This window comes from Sapajus apella, unplaced genomic scaffold (genome assembly GCF_009761245.1).
Source record: "Sapajus apella isolate SASKATOON/1434 unplaced genomic scaffold, GSC_monkey_1.0 scaffold32, whole genome shotgun sequence".
NCBI lineage: Eukaryota > Metazoa > Chordata > Mammalia > Primates > Cebidae > Sapajus > Sapajus apella.
The window spans coordinates 23462164-23471527 of NW_022436972.1; positions in this window are offsets into that span (position 1 = coordinate 23462164).

The following is a 9364-nucleotide window of genomic DNA, read 5'->3' on the forward strand; positions in this document are numbered from 1 at the left end:
CCCCACCCCCCATTTTATCAATGCAAAACTAAAGCACAGAGAACTTCTGTGACTTGCCCAGTTAGTAAGTTGTGAAATTGGCATGTGAACCTACATAGTGTGGCCCAGAGCCATACTCTCAACCATAGCACTAGACTACCTTGCTTTACAGAGAGCATCCTAGGGCCAGGAGAGTGGCCTCAGCTTGGGGAGTAGAGTTGCTATTTACAGAAACAATCCAAGTGGATGGAAAACAGCCCTTTTCCAAGGAGTAAAAGCCATGCAAAGCAGGCTGCAGTCCCTAGGAGCCATGAGCCTTTGAGGGCTTGGTGGAAGTGCCTGTAAAGTTCATGTTATGGTTTTACAGGGCTGCTGTCATCTGGCCTGGAGGGCTGCAGTAGGCAGGGTACCTCCTGGCCTCTGGATGAAGTCCCCAAAGCTCATCTTCAATGGAGGAACCAAGCTAACATGCATGAAGAGGTCTGCTTTCTTCATCTGTACTGATTGAGGAGCTAGAGCACTGCTTTCAATTCTTAAAAATAAACTCAAAGCAAGCTACAGAAATTCTGATACAAAAAGAGGGCTTCTTCGGCGATCACAGAATGGGAACATTTCCAGTTTGCTGGCTGCTCTAGAAGTGTTACCAGGCTATCACAAAGAACTCTGAAATCTCCAAGGGAGTTCATTACAGCTCTTGGAATCCAATGACTTGTAGAAGAAAAGAAAAGAAAAGTTTCTTGGACATCTGTTTGTTCCACAACCAAAAAAAAAAAAGAATTTTTTTCATCTATCAAAGTTGTCAGTTAATTCCCCATACTACCAGCAGTCCATCAATATGTTAATGTTTTATTTTTAAATGATTGCTTAGTCAAATGGAGAAAAACAAAAAAACAAATGTGCATGTCATGTATATACCAGATTCAAGAAATAAAGATTGACTTCTTGCTGCCTGTTTGTTGGGTAGATTTTTGCTACATTTTGTGATTGCATTTATCTTTCACATGTGACATGACATTATTATGGTTTTCAACCACAGAAAAAGTGTCATGAAAATCTGATGCCATCATTGCCTAGAGTAGTTATGATCAATGAGGCCAATGATACCTTCATGGAACTCATCTGCCTCAGTGGATTCTAGAGGAAGTACACGGAACAGCATCACAAGTGAGCTATGGAGCTGCCACTGAGATTCACAAATTATCGAGGCTGCTGAAACATAGCTGTTGGACATTTGTTTCTGAGTGCAAAAAAAATTTTTTTTCAAATAAATTAAGCAGGCCCTAGAACTAATTTTAAATTTCTTTTTAGTTAATTCATAGTGAAAGTATTGATTCATTACAGAGTTCCTAGGGACAAAACTACATCTTTCATTGTTATTAAAGGATTGTCAATTGTGTGTTTTGGGTGTGCATTTTGAAAAAATATTTAGGACACCTGAAACCATTCTCTTTCAGTTATACAGATGGTTTGTGCTTCAAAACCCTCAAGACCTAAATCTCACTTGAACGAGGTGGTTACATATTTGAAGGAAATACGGATATTTTGTCAGATTGTTACATATTTGAAGAAAAAGAACCAAAACCACATGTAAAGTACTACCAAATAGTTGGGAAAAGACATGTATTTAAATGTCAGCGTACTACTATTGCTTTTCTTTCATGGAGAGCTGAGTCTGAAAAAGAACGCCATCTTCATGCAGGGTGTAGGATGTGTATGCGGGGGCGTGGTGTGATGTAAGAATGTTTGATACACTTCATTGACATGAAAATCATTGGGAAATGGGAGAAGAGCAAATGATGAAGTGAGATTTAGGTGTTGGTGGTCTTTAAAGCGTAAACCAGTTCTAAGTCTATAGGGAGTAGATGAAAAAAATTATAGCTATATTTTTCCCAATGGAAAGAGTGGGGACATGGATGGAAATGATTAAGGCAGTGACTACTACCTTGAAAAAGCCAGGCCGGAACTGTGGGGACTGACCCTGAATGCTATTCAGCCTCTGTACTCTGACATTTATATTTGAAAGCCAACATTTGAAGTGCAAGTATGCACCTGGCCATCTTCCAGGAGCAGTGTTAAAGCACCTGATAGGATCAATCACGCACCTTCCTGAGAGTAACCGTGGCCTTGACAAGAAGGGGTTAGGAAAAGCCTCTGCTTTTTCTAGGCTTTCCCTTCCCTCTTTTTGTCATGAGCACACACCCTAGCTCCTCACGTACTTTATTTCCAATGGTTCCTTCAGGATGCATGCAATCCAAGACCATGCAGACAGGCAGCCAGCTCTTTAAAAAAAAATCACCCCTGCCTTGGAGAGCCCAGGTGAATCTGCTGAGCTGCTCCAGGGACAAGCAGAAATGAGATTACATTCCTCCTTAATTCTGTTTGGAGAAAGGCAAAGAATAACTCAGCAGCCATATGCAAGAGCACTAAACCTTTCATGGTGTTTAACAGAAAATATGCACTTTATTCTACAAATTTCATGATGCCTACCAGAAACAGAGGACAGTGCTGGCTACATTGAATAGTACACACATTATGAGACATATGCCCAGTGCACAAGATATTTGCAACCTTGTTGAGGCTGAAAGATTTACATCAAAATTCCAATCAGGCTATGGGCAAACTACAAGATATATAGACTGGGAGACACCAGTGTATGGTTGGTGTGATAATTAATTCAATGGGTCAAATTGACTGAGCTAAGGAATGTCCAGACAGCTGGTAAAATATTTCTGGGTGTGTCTATGAGGGTGTTTCTGAAGGAGACACGCATTTGAATTGGTAAACTAAGTAAAGAAGATGACCCTTACCAATGTAGGCAGGCATCCTCTAAAAAGGCAAAGGAGGGGCAAAATTCTCTTCTTCTCCTGCGGAGAAGTGGAGGCTTCTCCTACCTCCATCTTCTCCTTCTGGTCATCAGAACTACAGGTACTTGGGACTTAAGACTCCAGGACTTACACCAGCAGCCCCCTGAGCCTCTTAGGCCCTCAGGCTGGGACTGAATTACATCACAGCTTTCCTGGTTCTTCAACCAGCAGATGGCAGATCATGGGACTTCTTGAACTCCATAATCACATGAGCTGATTCCCATAATAAACCTCTTCCTATATATCTCTGTATATGCCCTATTGGTTCTGCTTCTCTGGAGAACCCTGACTGAAACAGCTGGCAGCTGAAGTCACACAAGGCATGGCTGATGTTAGCTGAGGGGACTTTCTTGCTCCAACTTTGCTGACCTTCCCCCAATCTCCCACATTGCAGAACTCTCTCAAACCTCCAGACGCTTGTAGATGCTCTTCCCCGGTTCCGGCCAGCTGCTGGACTATATTTTCTTTGAAAAGTTTTTTTTTGCCCCTCTTTATGTATTCCCACAACCCCCTGTATTTCCCTTTCATAGCATTTATCACATAGCATTGTAATTTCCTATTAACTTATCTCCCTAATGAGTCTACAGCACTGTAGGCTAGAAATTATATAGCATAAAGTTATGGTCACTTTAAATCTCGGCTCTATAGCTACTAAGCTACGTAATACTGGATGAGGTTCCTAGTCTCTCTGAGAATCCATATCCTCAGGAATAATAATTGTACTTAATTTTACGTAGTTGTGTCAACTTATAAAATGTATGGAAATGTTAGCATGAGCCTGGCACATGGAAAAGGTTCTGGAAGTGTAGACAGGTATAGTAATTTTATTCTCAGTTGTTCCTCTTGTATTCTGAGTTCTATAAAGGCATTTATTCATTTATTATTGTGTAAACTTATTCTTTGTTGCATGTTAAGGGTCAACATAAGGTTTGCATATACTATGTACTCCAGCATTTATTCAATAAATAAATGAAAGAATGAGACTTGTATTCATGGAACTCGAGCAGACCAGAGAATAATACTCACATCACAATTCCACTAACTCTGCATTTCTGAAGTTGTTCTGTATTAGGAATTCGCATGTGCATGCATATGTGTGTGTGGATGACTGGGGGTGTGTGTGGCTCTGGGTGTGTCTGTGTACGTATGTATGCGAACATACATCTACAACATATAAAACTGGTAATGACTCCTACTCAGGAAATACTCCATGATTTAAACAATTCAACAAAGTGGCAACTCCCCCTAAAAAGTACAGCTTAAACCATTATTTGACTTCAAACATAGGTCCACTGTCAAAGGCCACACATCTGGAAAAGCCATCACATAAGGCAGGCCACAATTCAGGGTTTGTCTGCTTCACAGCACACCTTAACATTACCCTCCTGTGTTCCCACTATGCCTCTGCTCCCACTTCCCACAGTTCTTATCTTGTTACATTATTTATGAGCCTGAACTATAAATACATTGAAACGGGGAGGATTTTGTTGGCTTGGAGCAGTTTAAATTGCTTTTCAGTACTATATATATTTACAACATCTTATAAATATTTAAAATTGTCATAATAATGACTCCATTGACTCATAATAAATTCTGTGTTTAGTGTAGGGATGATTGCCAAATTGATAATCCAGAAAATTGGAAAACCCCGTCAAACTTTGTGACCTGATGGTCCCCAAAGAATATCTTTCTAATTACTGGAAAAGCCTGAGCAGTAAGCTTAGCTGTCTTAGAAGTTGATCTTAATAGATAAACATCCTGAAATTTACCTCTTTGGGAAAGATAAGTAAAAGAAATATTTTCTGCTGAAGAATTTGTTCATTGGACTGTATCTTAAAAGTCAAATAATTTTTAGGAGTTATCAGACAGTGTTTAAAAAAAAATCACAGAATAAAGAAGTGCCCTTTGTGCTCTGAATGGGGAGTTCCAAGCATGATGGAGAATACAGTGTGTGAGAACACTGAAAATTGATGCTGCAGATGTACAGCGGGAACCCTCGGGGAACAGCTTTGAATGCCATAAAGGAGTTTGGACTTTATACCAAAGGGCAGTGGTTCTCCAAGTGTGGCTGCTGAGCAGTCAGCAGCATCAGCTTCACCCAGGAGCTTCTTAGACATGCAGACTCCCCAGCCCTAGCCCAGGCCTCGGGAATCGGAAACTATGGGGCTGAGGCACAGTGACCTATGTTTTCACAAGCCCTCCAGGTGACTCTGATGCACCTCTGCCATACAGAATATTTCTAAGTATTGGAATTATATAATCAGACCTGGACGTGCCAAAGGCAACATGAAAAATGGATCAGAAGAGAAGACACTGAAGGTGGGAGGGCCTGAAAAGAGTAATCAGAGTATTGATTGATTAGAGATTTTTGTATTTTATCTGTATTGTTTCAAGTCTAAGAATGTCATTGATGATGTCATCTATTATATTCACCTCTAGAAAGAAAACGTCTGCCAATTAAACAATAACATAATGTTTCTTATCACTTAGAATTTGTATTTTGTACTTACTAAAAGGGCTCCTTTATGCTTATACTGTCAGATTTTTATCATATATCACTCTTGCACATACAAGTAAAGTAATTTGGTCAATGTATTTCTAATATTTGTTTTCTATTCAGAATCTGACTCTTCTAAAGCACTGTCCACTCAAAAGTTACCTAGAATGTGAATAGAGGGAGCATTCTGTATTTTTATAAAGCTCCACCATTGTTTCTGGGATTCTCTTCCAAGTGCCTGATGTCCATTCTACAAGTCTGCATGCACACGCACAGACCATGGTGTCCACCTCATGACTGCTGCCTGTAAGATGTTTCCTGGTTTTAAAGATGATAAAATGTGGAATGTGATAGACATCTTAAAATTGATGCTATCCCAATGAGCACTTATCTGGGCCCTTACTAGGGCAGTAATGGGAATAATAGTAAGAAGGGGACACAGGCCAATCAGAATCTATCAGAAGTGTATTCTGAAAGTTGTGTGCCCAGCCAGATGCGAGGAAAGGGAAGGGGTACACAACTCAAATTAGTTGTGTACTAATTAGAGGTACACATTAGAGGTTTCTAATTTGAGTGACTTAATGGATGGCAATGCCCTGAATCAAGATCAGAAATTCAGGAGGAGTGGGTTTTAACCGCAGAAGGAAAGCAGTGGATCAGAGTAAAATGGGTTTGGTTTATGGCTTTTTGAAAGGGAGATCCCAGAGGGATTCCCAGATAAAAATGACCAGGACGCAGATATAAAATAAAACTTCATAACTCAAGGGTGGGTGAGGGTGAATCATGGTTAAAGAGAGATTGTTTTTTTATCAACAACATCTAAATGGTAGTTGAAACCAGGGTGATGAGTACCATTTTCCAAGGATATACAGAGAAGTTGAAGACAGTTATAGAACAAAGACAAAATTGAAGAAGTAAATAGAGACTTGAAGGAAGGAGCAGTCAGAGAGAGAGAAAAAAACTGTTAAATGGTGTTTACATATCTTGTGGGTACCTCAAAGGCAAAAACTGTCTAACGTGTAGTCTCCCTCCCCAGGGCAATGCCTAATCCAGTAATGTTTGTTGAACCAATATGAAAACGGTGGCCCAAAAGCAAAAAAGGTGAACATTTTAAGGAGAAAATGGACAGCAATATCAAATGCTACAGCTGATAAATAGAATAAAATGACAAAGAAGCCACTGGATTTAATAAATCCAGTTTAACTGGCACCACTACCACCAACTTCATTTTACAAATGAAGAAAGAGAGGCCCGGAGACTTGAACACACATGTCCAAGACTACCAGTTGGCTGACTGGGGAGTCAGAGGTAGGACTCTGGTCTCCTGCCTCTTTTCCTGGGGCTGTCTATTCTATACTCAGGTTCTCCTTTTGGAGGAGGACTACATCTACTGCAGATAAACCTCTGGATCCAGGCAACCAGATAGGCTCTTGTCTTCGTTCATTTTCTGTGGCTATAACAGAATACCACAGGTTGGGTAATTTATAGAGAGAAGAGATGTATTTGGCCACAGTTCTGGAGGCTGAAAGTCCAAGATTGAGGGGCTACATCTGGTGAGGACCTTCTTGCTACACCATGACTGATAGAAGGGCATCACATGGCAGGAGCACAAGAGACAGAGAGAGAGCATTGGGGCTAAAGCTAACTTTTTATCGAAGCTCACTCCCGAGATAATTAACCCAAATAGCAGCATTAATCCATTAATGAGGACATAGCCTTCATGACCTCATCCACCTCTTAAAGGCTCCACCCCTTAATACTGTTAAAATGGCAATTCAATTTTTATTTTTTGAGATGGAGTTTCACACTTGTTGCCCAGGCTGGAGTGCAATGGTGCAATCTCTGCTCACTGCAACCTCTGCCCCCTGTGTTCAAGTGATTCTCCTGCCTCAGCCTCTTGAGTAGCTGGGATTACAGGTGCCTGCCACCACGTCTGGCTAATTTTTTGTGTTTTTAGTAGCAATGGGGTTTCACCATGTTAGCCAGGCTGATCTCCAACTCCTGACCTCAGGTGATCCACTCACCTCAGTCTCCCAAACTGCTGGGATTACAGGCGTGAGCCACCGCACCCAGCCAGCAATTCAATTTTTAACTCATGAACTTTTGAGGACACATTCAAACCACAGCAGCTCCTACTAACCAAATCCATCCATAACAACAAACTCCACTAACAACCACGTCGCCTCTATGGAGCAGGAGAGAGCAGAAGAGAACAGAGCAAGGGGTCTGGTCCTGGACGTGCATTTCAGGTCTTACTCTAACATCTAATCATTGCCCGTGGAGTGTCCTGTGGAAGTAAAGGTTCAGGGGACTTTACTCTCTGGGTTGTATCTTGAATGAGAATTTTCTCTGATTCTGGTTATGTGTAACAGAACAGAGAGGGACACCACAAGCAGGCAGAAGAAAAACAAAACGGGTTTCTCTCTGTCATGCAGGGTCATTAACCAGGATATTCATACCAGCTTCTATATGAAGAAGAGCAAAGTCTGAATTCAGTGAAGTCAAAACACAGATAACAGCATCATTCTTTTTGATGTCAATTAAGTTGCATTACTCTTTACTTGGCTGATGACATCCTGAGAAAATGAGTGATTTCTTCAAAGCAGTAATTCTCAAACATCAGAGCTTATAAGAATCCACTGGAAAGGCACCTCTTTCAGAGCTTCTAGGGTAGCCTAAAGTGGGCTCTGCCTTTAAAGCTCAAAATTCTCTGGAGATATATCCCAAGAGAAATGGTGAACATAACATTTCCCACATTTCAAAAGTAAAAACATTCAAAGATCAGGCTCCATGACTTATTTCCCTCTTTGTAATCCTCGCAGGGCCAGAGGGTCGACAGGATGAGACATGTGTGGCCACAACCCCTGTGGCTTCACTGTTTTTATTAATACAGACATGTACGGCCATGCGGAGGTGTCCGGAAGCCCCCATCTGGCAAAGATGACTAATGGGACTTTCCCACTGACATCCTAGCAAAGGTGCCAGAAGTATATTCGTTCCAGATCACAGCCGTAATAGGGCAGTTTCTCCTGGGACATTACCCTGACAGACAACCATCTTCCTTTTCCAACCTTTGTGGCATCCCCATGTGGTACCTTCCTCTCCATGGTGGGGAGCACAGAAATCCATATCTGACCTGAACCTTGGAACTGAACCCTTCACAGCAAATGTCAACCTTTCTATAAACCACTAGGAGTACAATTTTTCTTTAATTTTAAAGATTGCAATTTTCACCCACTTTTACATTCCATGTTGCAAAAAGTGAAGAGCAGATAGGGTCTAGCTAGAATCTGTAATCAAAGGAGTGCTAAGGGAGTGCAAAAGTAGATGCAAATTCAAGCAGATATTATTGGCTGCTTGCTGAAAATCATCAAAGTCTTTCTCATAAAGCAGTGGGAAGGAATGGAGTGATGAGTGATGTATTCACCATGGATTCTGTGGAGTCAGAACTTGCAAATACATATTAGCCTAAGAAATACAGAGGACATTTATTCATGAAGATAGGCAAGATTTCACACTAGAAATAAAACTCACACAATTATTAACACAATCCTAGTCCATTAATAATTGCTTTTTTTTCAGATAAGATGAACTAACAGCCTTAGTAAAAAATAGGTATCTGGAGCATGAACTGTCCTATTTATTAACTGAGTGACCTTGGGAAAATCATATAATCTTTCTGATCTTCAGTTGTTTCATAAGCAAAATAAGATTGCACTAGGCCAGGTGCAGTGGCTCACACCTGTAATCCCATCACATAGGGAAGCTGAGGTGAGAGAATCACTTGAGCCCAGGAGTCTGAGACAAGCCTGGATAAAATAGTGAGACCTTGTCTCTACAAACATTTTTAAAAAAATTATTATCTGGCTGTGGTGGTACATACTTGTGGTGCCAGCTACTTGAGAGGCTGAGGTGGGAGGATCACTTGAGCCCAGGAGGTCAAAGCTGCAGTGAGCCATGATCATGCCACTACACTCCAGCCTGGGCAACAGAGTGAGACCCTATCCGAAAAATAAGAATTTTA